The 15,756-nt window shown below is 35.5% G+C and overlaps 4 non-coding genes across 4 annotated transcripts; all 4 read right to left on the bottom strand.

The window, feature by feature from the left end:
* Window positions 1-4,778: 4,778 nt before the first annotated feature.
* On the bottom strand, window positions 4,779-4,983 carry LOC137921820 (small nucleolar RNA U3). Its single transcript, XR_011107494.1, has one exon. It is a non-coding gene; the product is annotated as a small nucleolar RNA U3 (small nucleolar RNA).
* Window positions 4,984-9,162: 4,179 nt separating this feature from the next.
* LOC137921817 (small nucleolar RNA U3) lies at window positions 9,163-9,367 on the bottom strand. Its single transcript, XR_011107491.1, has one exon. It is a non-coding gene; the product is annotated as a small nucleolar RNA U3 (small nucleolar RNA).
* An 879-nt stretch (window positions 9,368-10,246) lies between these two features.
* On the bottom strand, window positions 10,247-10,451 carry LOC137921819 (small nucleolar RNA U3). Its single transcript, XR_011107493.1, has one exon. It is a non-coding gene; the product is annotated as a small nucleolar RNA U3 (small nucleolar RNA).
* Window positions 10,452-12,949: 2,498 nt separating this feature from the next.
* LOC137921816 (small nucleolar RNA U3) lies at window positions 12,950-13,154 on the bottom strand. The gene has a single exon (XR_011107490.1). It is a non-coding gene; the product is annotated as a small nucleolar RNA U3 (small nucleolar RNA).
* Between the last annotated feature and the right edge of the window lie 2,602 nt (window positions 13,155-15,756).

The following is a 15,756-nucleotide window of genomic DNA, read 5'->3' as shown; positions in this document are numbered from 1 at the left end:
TTACCAGATCGGCAGCCGCAGAGGCAAGTCGAGCAGCCTCCCCACCTACCTCCAGGCAGGAGAATTCCATATCAAACTGACCAGATGCGTGTGAAAGTCTCAGGTAGCTGACCGGCAACTCCTGGTCCCGGTCCCCTACCACTTGCCGAGAGTACCTGCGTTTTATTTAAAATAAATGGGCTGCTTTATGGACATGAAGGTCCAGAAGAAGCAGCCCGGCAAGGATAAAGGCCGACTGCAAAGGCGCGGTCCTGTGGGTCCTCGCGATATTCTGGGCAGGCCCCTCTGGTCCGCGTCCAACTGCCTCCGTACCAGCAGTTTCCTAGCCGCCGGCGCCAATACACTCGCTGCATACAGTATCGTCGGTTCGAGCACTGCCAGATACATCGTTCTGATCACCACCGAGTTCAGAACTCAAGATACCTTTGCAGCCCTACACAGCTGACGATAGAGGCCCTGAGCCTTCTTGCTGACGTTCTTCACATGACTGTTGAACGTGAGCCTATCGAGAACTCCAGCAAGCCAAGCGACTTACCTCCCATATTCAGTAATGGATAGTCATACATAGTCTTTGATGTCTGTTTTTAGGTTGCGCGAGTTGCCTAAGTGTAGCTTTACCCTGCTCGGCACGTTTGAGCTTTCCTTACGCGGTCCGCGGAAGCAGATTTGTCCCCTATCGGGGACTCTCCACTATTTTATTAAGAGGTTAGTTTATGTATATTTACTTGTCTTATCTTAATCGGCGTCAAAATTGCTTAATTTTAGAGCAGAAGGGCCTATATTGTTGGAACTTAAAAGTCCTATAACTAGTCTTATATATTTACTATGAGTTGGGTCATAGACAGTCAACCTCGTCGGCAGATGTTTAGCAACCAAAAGTTTTGACAAAATTTTTATTTGCGTAAATATTTTTCGAACTTGACCTTTGTAATGGCTTAAGTTTTGTGCGACCTAATTTGTTGAGGTCTTAGAGGGACACTAAAAAGGGGGACATCCCCTGAAAGTTTTAGCAGAGTCTTCCAAGTTTTTCTAGAGTTACTCGCCACTTAAAAATTTGTGGGTTTATAAATAACCATCTACGTTTATAATTTTTGTTTCCGATGCGGCTCCCGGCTGCTTCCTGTTCGTACCTAGAGCCGGCCCAGATCGGCTCCAGGTACCTCGATCATCAGTGACCACGTGTTTCGGTCAGTGATAGATTTTTAGCTACCACTCCTCGGTTGTGAGCCGTGGGGAACCAAACAAGGCCTTGAATATGGACCTTCTTAAGCCGGACGTTGAGATCACTGAAGATTTTCCGTTTTTACACTGCTTACACACTTTTTTTTTTACAGTTTTTTGTGTATTTCCCAATAAGAATCCAAATGGATTGTCTAATTGGATTTAGTTGTTTTTTGTTGCAGCTTCCCGATTATTGCCCTTAAAAATCTGGGTTTTTCTCAGCACGTAAATCTTGTCGAGGCCCGCCTCGCCATTCGCCGTTACATAAAAATTCGCTTAAAATTTCTCATCGTTCGCACTTTTCTGAATTGAGCGGTTTTCACTCTTTTCACCATTTTGCTCACCAAAAATCGAATTTTAATCCGGTTTTTGGTTTTATTAGTTCGATGCGTTTCTTACAAAAGCTTTTTTTGGTATGTAGAACAAATTTACGTGCACTTTTTGTAGACTCCGAATATTTTCACGGGAGCGTCACGTCTGAACGACACGAGAGCGCGCATAAGACTTGATCCTGTGTTAATTGTTTAGAGCATGGTTGCACAGATTTATTAAGACTAGGGGCCATTCGGGCAAATCCTGAACTGATATCGGGCCGGCCGCAAGAAGTATAGGTAATTAAAGACAATTAAGAATGATAATAATTTATTAAAATTATTCTGGAATATAATTCAATATTTTTCGAATGTACGAGAGTATTATTTTGCTATCGGCGGGCCACCAGTATTCGACCGGCGGGCCGCGGTCTGTGCATCCATGTTTTAGAGGGTTCTGTAACCCGTGCTTTGTAACATTACCATACTATGAGAATAATCTGTCCTCCTATAGGATATATTAATGTCATGCCAATATATTAATATCTTTTGCTTGTTCTTTTAAAGTCTAAGGTGTTCCGACCACGTGGTAGATTAAACGAAAAAATTGACCTAAGATACGTAATCCATCAAAGTTGAATAAAGAGCCTTTGAATTTGAGGTTGTGGTGTCAATTTATATATATCGGCTTGGCGTTGATTTATGGGAAAACTTTAATAGACACAACGAAGTCTGCAATTGCTTGTAAATATTTGTATGCAATTATTTAACATTGTAAGTGTAAATAAATGTTATCTCTTATGTGTCAACATGTTTTATTTAACCTTATATCTTTTGGAAGCAACCTCTGAACAAGTGTTTCTTTTCTTAGCCCTTCTAAAATTCTTATGCAATATAAAATATATAGTTAAAAATTAATATATATGTTTATTAAATTAACGCACTTTTACAACAATTTTACGGACACTTGTTTGAATTATAGCTAGCTAGCGAGATTTTGAAACGTCTGGGGTTCCTCGCGAAACCTGGCTTAATAAACATATGTTTGGTCTCGTCAAACGAAATTGTGCCCATTAATTATTTAAGAATTTGCTTTTATCGCTAAATTTGGCACCGAAATTTAACATAGTACTTAAACGGTTCGGTGCTAAAAGGTGCAGTAGGTACATTGAGAGGCCTACATACGCCGCGTCTACCTGTTGTGGTGATATCACTCAGGAACCTTTTTTCCCGAGCCTCCCTGGTAAGCGAAAAAGGCACTAAACAGTCATTCATCACTCTCCGCAGAAAAATCGTAAAAAATGCTATAGAAAGAAATAAAATGTAAATATTGCAAATAAATAGATAATGAAGACAAAATAAGAGCAAAATAATATACAGTACTGTGATATAAAATAATTATAGAATTTAAGTAATAAAAATTGATATAAAATAACAATGTAATTATCAAAATGTAAAAAGAAAAGAGGAGTGAATGAAAGGTGATACAGAGCAAAAGGGAAAGACAGCAGAATTGTGGCATGAAAGAATAGACCGAAAGACAATGTGAAGTATGAAAGAAGAGAAAGTAAATAATTAAAAATTATGTGAATAATTAAATTTGCCCGTAAAGTCCCTGTCCCACAAAAGATAGGGGGTACGAGAGGCCCCCAATAGCGGGGGCCATAAAAAAAATAAAAAAGAAAACCTTTTTTCCCTTGCAGCTGACCATTGCACTGGTAGATCCAGTGGTGTACCAAGAACTTTTGCCGCCCGGGGCGATCTCCAGTTTGCCGCCCCTTCTATTACAAGTCAATCAAATAGTGGTTTTTTATAAATTAATACACATAAATAAATTATTAAGTTATTAAATCAATATTAATTATACACAGAGTAAATTTTTTTTTGACATATGTGTATGCACTCGTAAACATATTTATATAATATCTACTCTTCTTTCTAGCTTTCATACTAGAAAAATCGTGTATAATGCTCTCAAAATTAAAATTATTTGTAATTTCTTGTTCTATTGGCAATATTGCAAGAGTTTTTGGTCTTAATTGACTCATTGTAGAACGAAGATCATTTTTTATCAACTTCAGTTTTGAGAAGCTTCTTTCGCAACTACCGACACTGATTGAAATTGTTAAAAAATTCTTAACAAAATTACAATGTTGGGAACAGAATTTTAATTTATTATTCAAGAAAGAAAATAAATATGAAATGAATATGTTGCTTTTTACAACGATAAGTAAATTTAAAAAATGCCGCCCAAGGTAAGTGCCGCCTGGTGTGGACCGCACCCACCGCCCCCTCCTAGGTACGCCACTGGGTATATCAGAAGAGCAAAATTCTTCGAGCTATGTCGATGCGATGACCTTGTTCTTGGATCTTGTTTATTAACAGTTTGAGTTCCAAGCAGCGCGATCGCGATTCAGATAACTAGAAAGAAGCTGTGATTTACTTACGCAAGTATATCACACAGCTCCTTTTGTATTAAAAAGTATATTTAACAATGGGTAGAATTGTACTATAGAAATACAATAATACTATACTATTTATTAACAAAAAATTTAAATAGAGCATGAATTCCTTTTCTACGCCACGTGCAAGTTAACCCTTTCCACTCCAAGGCTGTTATGTAGCATGGATAAAATTTAATTGAATTATATTATCTTGCGATTCTAGAATATGTTTCATTCATTCGTAATTCAAACATTTTAGTAACAAAAATCTTTCCTGTTTTAAAATTTTCCGCAAAAAGAAGTATTACACCATGTCGAGTATCACTCGACAGTGGAGCTTGTGGAACAAAATCAGTGTCGAGTGACACTCGACATTGGAGTGGAAAGGGTTAAGTGGGATACACATACCAGCGCTGTCGCGCTTCTTGAGGTATTTTTGTACATATATAAAGAAAGCGCTGTCGCGCTGCTTGGGATTCTTCAACAGTATTTTTTAAAAACCGTCTGTGACTAAAACGGTTAAACTTTTGAAGTATAGGGTCCATTATACTTCCACCGGCTTCTGGCTCTGGTAATATATTACATTAAATATAGTTAGAGCATGATACCTATCCACGCTCATTAGTGTATATCTATGACATTCACATAGTTACCTGCCTTTACACAGAAGTTTAAGGAACCCCATACTTAAATCCATGCCACCGATATATATAATTTGTAAGAATTACATAAAGGGTGGTATTTTGTTATTTGGAAGAAGTACCATTATTATTATAGCATGTTTAAATAAAGGTTTCAAAAAGCCACTCATACAGCGACAACGCCCCACACTCCCCCGCTTGCGCAAGGGAGCGAACGATCATCGAGGGCTGACGGTGGAACACCGCCGCCCGCCTCACGCTCAGGGCGCCGCGCCACGTCTCCTCATCGCGGCTGGATAGATCTCACGTAGTGTGAAGGTCTCGTGAAGCACTTACTATAGAAATGATCCTATGAAGTAAGGTCTTGTCGAAACTACCGCGCCGCGCGACCTCATTGCGCTACGAAAAATCTCAACACCGCGACCCACGATTCACAACTAAACTGCGCAGCGCCATCTATTTAAATAACATAATTACAGTAATTATATGCATATGCGCAACGTGGTTATATCTCTTGATTAATTGAACTCCAAAAACACAATATTTTTATTATTTCGACTTTTAAAAATGTTCTTATACCCAATAAAAGTATTAAGGCACTTTAAGTGTATAAGGATGCGCATGCGCATCAAGTTTGCATAAAGTTGTGATCATAGTATACGATTTAAGTACTATCTCTATCAAATTTAAAATTGTATATATAATAAAATAATAATAATCTTAGCCTAATGCAATAGGGCGAACAACTGTATAATTGACTTAAATTATTTTTACTTTTGTGCTGTCCTATCCTAGTGCAATAAGGCAGTCGATATACTAGCCTAGGGCAATAGGGCCACAATAATTAAAGCTTTATAATCTATATTTTCCTAATTTAAAACTTAATATGAATGTCAAGTTGAAACTCATTTAAGGATTAAAAGTCTTTGTCTTATTGTCTAATAATTGTAAAATATATAATATGTAAAATTATTTCGTCAATAAATAACAATTAATAACAAAAAAGAGGGCTGGATAATTAATAATATTAGGGCAATAGGGCCAATATGTTACTTATGTACAATATTTTAAAATCGGGCCCAAGATGGTTTAAAAACTTAATATCTATTTATATTATTAGTTGCCTTGCTCGAATTCGCTGGCCTTGGCCGCGCCGCGGGCGGAGCGTAAGCGGCTCGAGTTATGTAATTTATAGCTTCTACCCTCCTTACTGTTTTTTAAAATCTGTCAATATTATTAAATTTTTGCCTACTTATTCTAATTCCTACAAACTATGAGACGGGTCAATAGGACCGCAATCTCAGTGGCAGCCGCTGAGTATTTGCGAAACTTTAAATAGCCAAAAAAAAAAATTTATTTTCGTAATTTCGGTCCGAGTTTGACCTTTGTGGTGGGTGAAGTTTTTCTTGTTTTGAAGCTGTCTGCTTCTTTCTGGACCCTATAAAAATGTTAATTCGCGTAGGGTTCGTAACAGCTTTCACAGTCTACCCACCATTTGTTTATTATTAATTTTGGGAGTAATACTCAGCGGCAACCTTATCGTTGGTCCCCAAGCAGCTTCCGGCTGCTGCCTCCGTCGACCTCGGAGCCAAAGGGGCTCCCTGTGCTCCCAAACTTTGATGAGAAAAGTTCCAACTGGATTTACAAACTTTTTCCAATTGGAATTTGCTTCTTTCGGCTTCAGCTCTTCCAGTCCTGGCCGTAAAATGTGTACAATATGTCAAAAGATAGTCCTTGATTAGGCCTACGCCACCACAATGCCCGTTGCACGATTTCCCACTGAAAATCGTGCAGCGTTTCTACTTGTTTATTTCAACGTTTACGCACTGTATTCACTAAGTTCACTGTAATAAATCCAGTTTTTGTCCAAATTTATTTATTTTTTTGGTTTAAGTGCGTTCGGGGAAAGAGCGCTTTTTTCTGTATAAAAAGCTAAAAAAGCTTTTTGAGCACTTTTTCCTCAACTGTATAATTAATCAACCGTATTTCCCAATAAAAATCCAAATGGATTGTCTAAATGGATTTAGTTGTTTTTTGTTGCAGCTTCCTGATTTTTTCCCTTAAATATCTGGTCTTTTTCTTAGCTAGTGGATGTTGTCCAGGCCCGCCTCTCTGCAGTCGCCGTTACATAAACGTTCGCTGAAAATTTCTCAGCATTCGCAATTTTCTGAATTTAGCGTTTTTCACTCTTTTCACCATTTTGCTCACCTAAAATCGAATTTTAATCCGGTTTTTGGTTTTATTAGTTCGATGCGTTCCTAACGAAAGCTTTTTTCTGGTATGTAGAACAAATTTACGAGCACTTTTTCTAGATTCGGAATTTTTTCATGGGTGCGGCGGTTAAAAGTAACACTTGCACGTCTGAACGAGACGAGAGCGCACATAAGACTTGATCCTGTGTTAATTGTTTAGAGCATGGTTGCACAGACTTATTAAGACTAGAGGCCACTCGGGCAAATCATGAACTGATGGTGGGCCGGCCGCAAGAAGTATAGGTAATTAAAGACAATAAAGAATTGATAATAATTTATTAAAATTGTTCTGGAATAGAATTCAAGATTTTTTCGAATGTACGAGATTATTATTTTTGCTATCGGCGGGCCACCAGTATTCGACCGGCGGGCCGCGGTCTGTGCATCCATGGTTTAGAGGGTTCTGTAACTCGTGCTTACATTACCATACTATGAGAATAATCTGTCCGACTATAGGATATATTAATGTCCTGCCGAATATCTTTTGCTTGTTCTTTTAAAGTCCGAGGTGTTCCGACCACGTGGTAGATTAAACGTGACCTTAGATACGTAATTCATCCAAGTTGAATAAAGAACCTTTGAATTTGAGGGTGTGGTGTCAATTTATATATATCGGCTTGGCGTTGATTTATGGGAAAACTTTAATAGACATTTATTACGAAGTCTGCAATTGCTTGTAAATATTTGTATGCAATTATTTAACAATGTAAGTGTAAATAAATGTAATCTTTTATGTGTCAACATGTTTTATTAAACCTTATATCTTTTGGAAGGAACCTCTGAACAAGTGTTTCTTTTCTTAGCCCTTCTAAAATTCTTATGCAATATAAAATATATAGTTTTAAAAATAAAAATTAATGAATATGTTTAATAAATTAACGCACTTTTACAACAATTTTACGGACACTTGTTTGAATTATAGCTAGCTAGCGAGATTTTGAAACGTCTGGGGTTCCCCGTGAAGCCCGGCTTAATAAATATATGTTGATATTTTGGTCTCGTCAAACGAAATTATGCCCATTAATTATTTAAGAATTTGCTTTTATCGCTAAATTTGGCACCGAAATTTAACATTGTACTTAAACGGTTTGGAGCAAAAAGGTGCAGTAGGTAGATTGAGGGGCCCACATACGTCGCGTCTACCTGTTCATGGTGATATCACTCAGGAACCTTTTGTCCCTTATAGCTGACCATTGCACTGGTAGATCAGAAGAGGAAAATACTACGAGCTACGTCGATGCGATGACCTTGGTTTTTCTGCGGATCTCCCTCATTTGGATCTTGTTTATTAACAGTTTGAGTTCCAAGCAGCGCGATCGCTGTTCAGATTACTAGAAAGGAGCTGTGTGATGTACTTACGCAAGCATATCACACAGCTCCTTTTGGAATAAGTAGTATATTTTTAAACGGTTTTATTTAGTTCGACCCGTACGGAATTTATTTGGGTCAAAATTAGAAATTGAAATTTAAACACCATCCCGTTGTCAGATTGATCTGAAATTTGGTACAGACATTTAATTTAGATGACAATACAATATAATAAAATCAATAACATTATAAATCTAAGATGACCGCCGATACAAAATGGCGGATTACATATTTTTTCTTAACCCCTTCAATATGGGTATCAAATGAAAGGGCTACACTAGTAAAACACGATGATTGTGTCAAAATTTAAAATTCAAGATGGACGCCGTTCCAATATGGCGGACTAGGTATATATTTTTCCACAACCACCACAATATGGGTATCAAAAAACCGTTTTACTTAAAAGTTTTTCAAATGTATTTATATAATGGATCGAATCGTACTACCGAAAAAAAATAATACTATACCTATTTAATAACAAAGAATTTAAATAGAGCATGAATTCCTTTTCTACGTCACGCACAAATTAAGTGTGATACACATACCAGCGCTGTCGCGCTTCTTGGAGTATTTTCACACATGTATAAAAAAGCGCTGTCGCGCTGCTTAGGATTCTTTAACAGTATTTTTTAAAAACCGTCTGGAACTAAAACGGTTAAACTTTTGAAGTATAGGGTCCATTATACTTCCACGGGCTTCTAGCTCTGGTCATATATTAAATTTAATATAGTTAGAGCATGATACCTCCCCACGCTCAGCATATCTATGACATTCACATAGTTACCTGCCTTTACACAGCACCCCATACTAAATCCATGCCACCGAAGTATATAATTTGTATGAAATACATCGAGGGTTATATTTTAATTAGTATTTGGAGGAATTACAACTATATTAGTAATTAGTTTAATAAAGGTTTCAAAAAGCCACTCAGACAGCGACAACGCCCCACACTCCCCCGCTTGCGCAAGGGAGCGAACGATCATCGAGGGCTGACGGTGGAACACCGCCGCCCGCCTCACGCTCAGGGCGCCGCGCCACGTCTCCTCATCGCGGCTGGATAGATCTCACGTAGTGTGAAGGTCTCGTGAAGCACTTACTATAGAAATGATCCTATGAAGTAAGGTCTTGTCGAAACTACCGCGCCGCACGACCTCATTGCGCTACGAAAAATCTCAACACCGCGACCCACGATTCACAATTAAATTCCACAGCGCCATCTATTTAAATAACATAATTACAGTAATTATATGCGTATGCGCAAAGTGGTTATTTATTAAACTTGTTAGTTGATTTATTAAACTCCCAAAAATACAATATTTTTATTATTTCGACTTTTAAAAATGTTTTATACACAATAAAAGTATTAAGACACTTTAAATGCATAAGGATGCGCATGCGCATCAAATTTGCAAAAAGTTGTGATCATAGTATACGATTTAAGTACTAGATGGCACTGTAACATAGTTATCTCCTGTCGCGATAAAGTTTATAAATACTCTTTGCGAAATAGTTTTTTCCAGGAACTGATATAAAAAAAGTAAATATTTAATTTTTTTACTTTAAATGTCTATTTGTTGAAGTATGCATACTTTAATCTGTCGTGACATGTCAATGTTATGAAAATGTATTACAAACGTTGATAAATACTGAGAAGTAAAATACACTTTAACTGTAAGAATAATTTAACTTTATTCAAAACCAATGACTCAAACGTTCGGAAATATAAAGGTGCATTCTAAAATAAATATTATTTTTTAATATGTTTAATTAAGTTTAATAACTCAATAGTTTTCTATTAAATTAATTAAAGGAGAGTATCTACCCCCTGATCTCTGATTGTTCAAGGGATTTTCAAACTTTTATAATAACATACGTAATAATTTCCTTCAGACATGAAAATAAATACCCTAAATATATTGGACAAGCGCACATAACGTTTTAATAATTATTCGATGAAAATTACTGAAAGGGTATAAGAAGTAAAAGTAAATATAGGTTTAGAAAAAGCCACTCAGACAGCGACAACGCCCCACACTCCTCCGCTTGCGCAAGGGAGCGAACGATCATCGAGGGCTGACGGTGGAACACCGCCGCCCGCCTCACGCTCAGGGCGCCGCGCCACGTCTCCTCATCGCGGCTGGATAGATCTCACGTAGTGTGAAGGTCTCGTGAAGCACTTACTATAGAAATGATCCTATGAAGTAAGGTCTTGTCGAAACTACCGCGCCGCACGACCTCAATGCGCTACGAAAAATCTCAACACCGCGACCCACGATTCACAACAAAACCGCTCAGCGCCATCTAGTGATTGTATCGCAGACTCTTGACACAGATCTCTGCTAACATGCGCGTGCGCATCCCTACATATTAAAAGTCCATTAAAGCTTTCGTTGCGAATAAAAAACATCACTAAAGAGTATTTTTATCGAGTCGAAGAAATTAATAACAATTATTCAATTACTGTGGTTTAACTGGGTCTATAAATTATAGACAAATATTTTGCGCATACGCATACGATCATTGTCACGTTATTGTTTAACTAGATGGCGTTGTACGATAGTTTTATCAGAATTTTCAGACCGAAAACACAAACCAACTTTGAGATACGTTTACCGACATAGCGTTTCATAAATTATTTTGTGAAGAAACAAATAAAATATATGGATTTCTTTTTTAAATCCACTCATTTTGACAGAAATAAAAAGATCGGGGAACAATTTTTTTAACTTGTTTCTTATTTTAAATTGTAACCATTTTAATATCAAAACCAGCCAGATATGAAAAGAACAGCCAAAGAGATTTTATTACATGCAACTACAACAACTGCTCATATTTTAAGTTGCATTTTGTATAAGTTCTTACAGGAAAATAGCGAATTACCAGTTTATCAAAAAGCATTATTAAAATTATCACATGATTTTGAAATAACTTTTCTTATAAGAATTTATTATACATTGCTCATGACATCTGTTGAGCCAGCTAATATACATGAGTAATTGGAAATGGGTGTAAAAACTTTAAAGGGGTTGACGAATAAATATTGTAAGGGTAAAAATAACCACTCTCTCCATAGTCCATTGATTATATTTCACAAACTTATTTTTTTCAATGAAATACCCCAAGTCAATAACTTTTGGCAGTAGATCAGTAGGGACAGATAAATTATTAATTGTAATGTGTAGTACTCGTATTCTTATTTTAAATACGTCTTTTGGCCAACTCTGGTCTAGTATATAGTACTGTGAATTAGAAGCGAAATATTTAAGATTTATATATTAATAAAGATAACATCAAGAAATTTCATGTATCAGGACATAAACACTAAATTAAATTTATTAAGGGGGTACCAAGAATAGGTTAACATCTAAATCTTCATCATCACATCCCAAATAAATGATAGAGTTCTTGGCACAGATGGTGATGAAATTTGCTGACAATAATAACATACAGTTTCAGCAAGATGGAACCACTTGTTTTATATCCAATTAGTCTCTGCCTGTGATCAAAGAAGTGTTTCCAGACGAGGCAATAACCTTCGGCCAGCTAGGCCTAGATCAGTCCTAGTCAGGCTTCTTTTTATGAGGTTTGAAATAAAAATCAGCAAAGAGATTTGAAAATTCCTCCACTAGCTTAGATGACTAAAAATCAAAATGGTTGTCTTAAAGATGACATAATTAAAAAAATTCAATGTTAATTCATACTCCAACCTGTATATATTTGTTTGTGGTGCCCAACAAAAATGAAGTATTGCTTATTCGATCAAAATTAGCCTTTGGGTTTGACTCCCCTGATTATTCCATTAGTAACAAACCAGTATATGTGAATTCGTTATAATATAAACTTACTTCATCTTGATATGTACTGCAATGCAAATATAATGCCCGTATGTAATTTATGTTTTTTCTTTACACATAAGATTCCCATAAACATACATCACTCACAAACAAGTGAAGCTAAGTGGAAGCAATTATCATCTTATAAATTGTCTGAAAATTAAAACAATATCATAATTAAAAGGAAATTTGTATTTGAATTTAACACCAGATGTTTCCGTTAATTATGACAAATGTATGTTATAACATGGATATGCCTCTAGAATTAATTGAAAAACCAAACTATCCGTTATAATTAGACAGCATTAAGCAACAATGCATATTAATTTTTACAGGGTGTTTTACTATAGGTGCGAAAGCAAAATTGTGTATACAGCTCATTTGTCAGCGCAAAAATCTTTTACATTTCCAATCAACCTATATAAAGTGATCATTCTGAATTATGTTAAATAATAAATAATTTTAATACTTAGTAATTTATAATTGATTTTTTAAACTATATTATCATTTCATTGTTTATATTTGAAACCATATTTTTGAAAGATGTACAATAAACATCCCTATAAAGCTTTTGCACGTATAAATTATCACCCTGTATAATGGCTAATATGAAGACCTTTTCAAACACAAAATCGAAATTTAATCTTAAATACCGTAATTTCGTGAGCGTGGATACCTAACCAAGCTAAGTATTAATTAATCGATGTATTATATCACATAGAGAGTTACCTGCCTTTACACAGCTTAAGGAACCATATACTATCTTCATGCCAGGGAAACATAATCTGTATGAATAATAAAAAGGGTAAAAATTTTAATTGATATTTGGAGGGAGTTCAATTATTGTAACAATTTATAATATAAAGATTTCAAAAAGCCACTCAGACAGCGACAACGCCCCACACTCCCCCGCTTGCGCAAGGGAGCGAACGATCATCGAGGGCTGACGGTGGAACACCGCCGCCCGCCTCACGCTCAGGGCGCCGCGCCACGTCTCCTCATCGCGGCTGGATAGATCTCACGTAGTGTGAAGGTCTCGTGAAGCACTTACTATAGAAATGATCCTATGAAGTAAGGTCTTGTCGAAACTACCGCGCCGCACCGCCTCATAGCGCTACGAAAAATCTCAACACCATGACCCAGTATTTATAACCAAACCTTACAGCGCCATCTAGTGATTGTATCGCAGACTCTTGACACAGATCTCTGCTAACATGCGCGTGCGCATCCCTACATATTAAAAGTCCCTTAATGCTTTCATTGCGAATAAAAATCATTACTAAAGATTATTTTCATCGAATCGAAGAAATTAATGACAATTATTCAATTACTGTGGTTTAACTGGGTCTATAAATATAGACAAATATTATGCGCATACGCATACGATCATTGTCACGTTATTGTTTAACTAGATGGCGTTGTACGATAGTTTCATCAGAATTTTCAGACCGAAAACACAAACCAACTTTGAGCTACGTTTACCGACATAGCGTTATGTAAATCCTTTTTGTGAAGAAAAAAAATAATTATATGGATTTTCTTTTTTAAGTCCACTCATTTTGACAGAAGTAAAAAGATCTGAGAACAATTTTTTTAACTTGTTTCTTTTTTAGAATGTAACCATTTTAATATCAAAACCAGCCAGCCAGATATTAAAAGAGCAGCGAAAGAGATTTTATTACATGTAACTACAACAACTGCTTATATTTTTAGTTGCATTTTGGTACAAGTTCTTATAGAAAAATAGCGAATTACCAGTTTATCAAAAAGCATTAAAATGGTCACATGATTTTGAAATAACTTTTCTTATAAGTATTTATTATTTATCGCTCTTGACATCTGTTGAGCCAGGTAGTATACAGAATAATTGGGACAGGTGTAAAAATTTTAAACGGGTTGACGAATAAATATTGTAAGGGTAAAAATAACCACTCTCTCCATAGTCATAGTCCATTTAATATATTTCACAAATTTATTTTTTTTCATTGAAATGCCTCAAGCCAATAACCACTCTCTCCATAGTCCATTTAATAAATTTCACAATTTTTTTTTTGTAATTGATTGAATTGCCCATCGAAATGCCCCAAGCCAATAACTTTTGGCAGTATGTCAAGCAGGGACAGATAAATTATTAATTGTAATGTGTAGTATTCTTATTTTAAATACGTCTTTTCTTACCATATTATTATTACGTTATTTTTTCGTTCTTAAAACCATTGATTTTCTAATAGGATATATCATACATTAATTTCCACAAACAGAATTACATATTCAACCATTTAGAGCTTTTACAGCTATAATTAATCATCATTTACCTAGTTTACTTCAAAAAGTAAATGTGAGAGGGAGAAAAGGATATACATAAATGAAATAGCGTTATTTGAACTCAAATTTTAATCTCTAAATAGTTACGAGCCTTACACACGAATATATACAAAATACGCACGAACAGTCGTCCGGTTGTTGTACTCAGGTAAAATAAACGAAAAACAACACCTCGCTTCCGGACGAAACGTAAATCAAATTAAAATTACCTTACACTTACGTTAAAAATAAACAGTTCCATCAAACGTCACATTCAAAATGGCGCCATCCCGTTGACAGTCAAAATGGCGGACTGTAGTGACGTAACTAACGATAATCGAATTATTGTTATACGAATAAAAACTTAAATTATTACAAATGAAATTCCGGATAAAATTATATATGCGAGAATTGTCAACGCATTTAATGTTTTTACTATCATAACGCGTAAGCTTGTCTACATTAAAATTTAAAGCCTTCTCTATGGTCGTTTTACACGTCGTTACAAAAGATATATATGCGTACACGATTTTAGGAATACCTTTGATATCAATATATATATGACACATTGCACTACATGTGTATATGTGAACCGTTATATTTTATAATATATAAGATCAGAGATACAAATCGTTTACAGTTAAATACATACAGGTTTGTTTAATTGCATCTGGACGATTTTAACATTAAAATGTTTAAATTTTTCAATCGTAACGGAAATTATGTTATCTGTGGACATGTATGTATCCAGTATTAAAAACTACTAAACAACAAAACATAGGAATTGACGAGACTAAACCTGTCTACACCTATATGTCAAATTCCCGCCTATAATTATTACAAATATATAAAGCAGGTTTTACAAAATATATTTACTATGTTCCACTACATGCTACTGATAACCATTTTATATGTACATGTTGTATGTGTATATGTTATGACCGATATAAATTACATATTTTTGACCTTTATACGTGTATATGCTCATATTAAAAATTATTTCGTGCAATATCAACATATATATGAAAATTAAAACATACATGCAAACATAAATTAACCCGAAAAACAAAAATAATTACATTCTTTTTATTAAAAAGACAAAACCATACCATGTAAAAATAATCAATAATTTTTTGTAATGGTGTTTTTATTTGGAGCCGAAACAAGCCTCCATAGACATTAACCACATACAGCTATTAATTCTTACGCCAAAAAAAATAACTCACAAATTTAAACCCGCGGTTCTTTTGGAACTCGCAGAACTAATTACGAGGAAAATAACATTAGTTTTTATATCGGGTTAAAGTCTAAAGACAGGTCCCAGGATAGATCTTAAGAACAAAAGAAAAGGTGTCTTGTTGGACGATCTCGCTACACCT

Source organism: Battus philenor, unplaced genomic scaffold, assembly GCF_028537555.1.
Source record: "Battus philenor isolate CCGP_79_NKW_IND1 unplaced genomic scaffold, ilBatPhil1.0.hap1 SCAF_19, whole genome shotgun sequence".
NCBI lineage: Eukaryota > Metazoa > Arthropoda > Insecta > Lepidoptera > Papilionidae > Battus > Battus philenor.
This window is presented reverse-complemented; position numbering and strand designations above follow the sequence as displayed.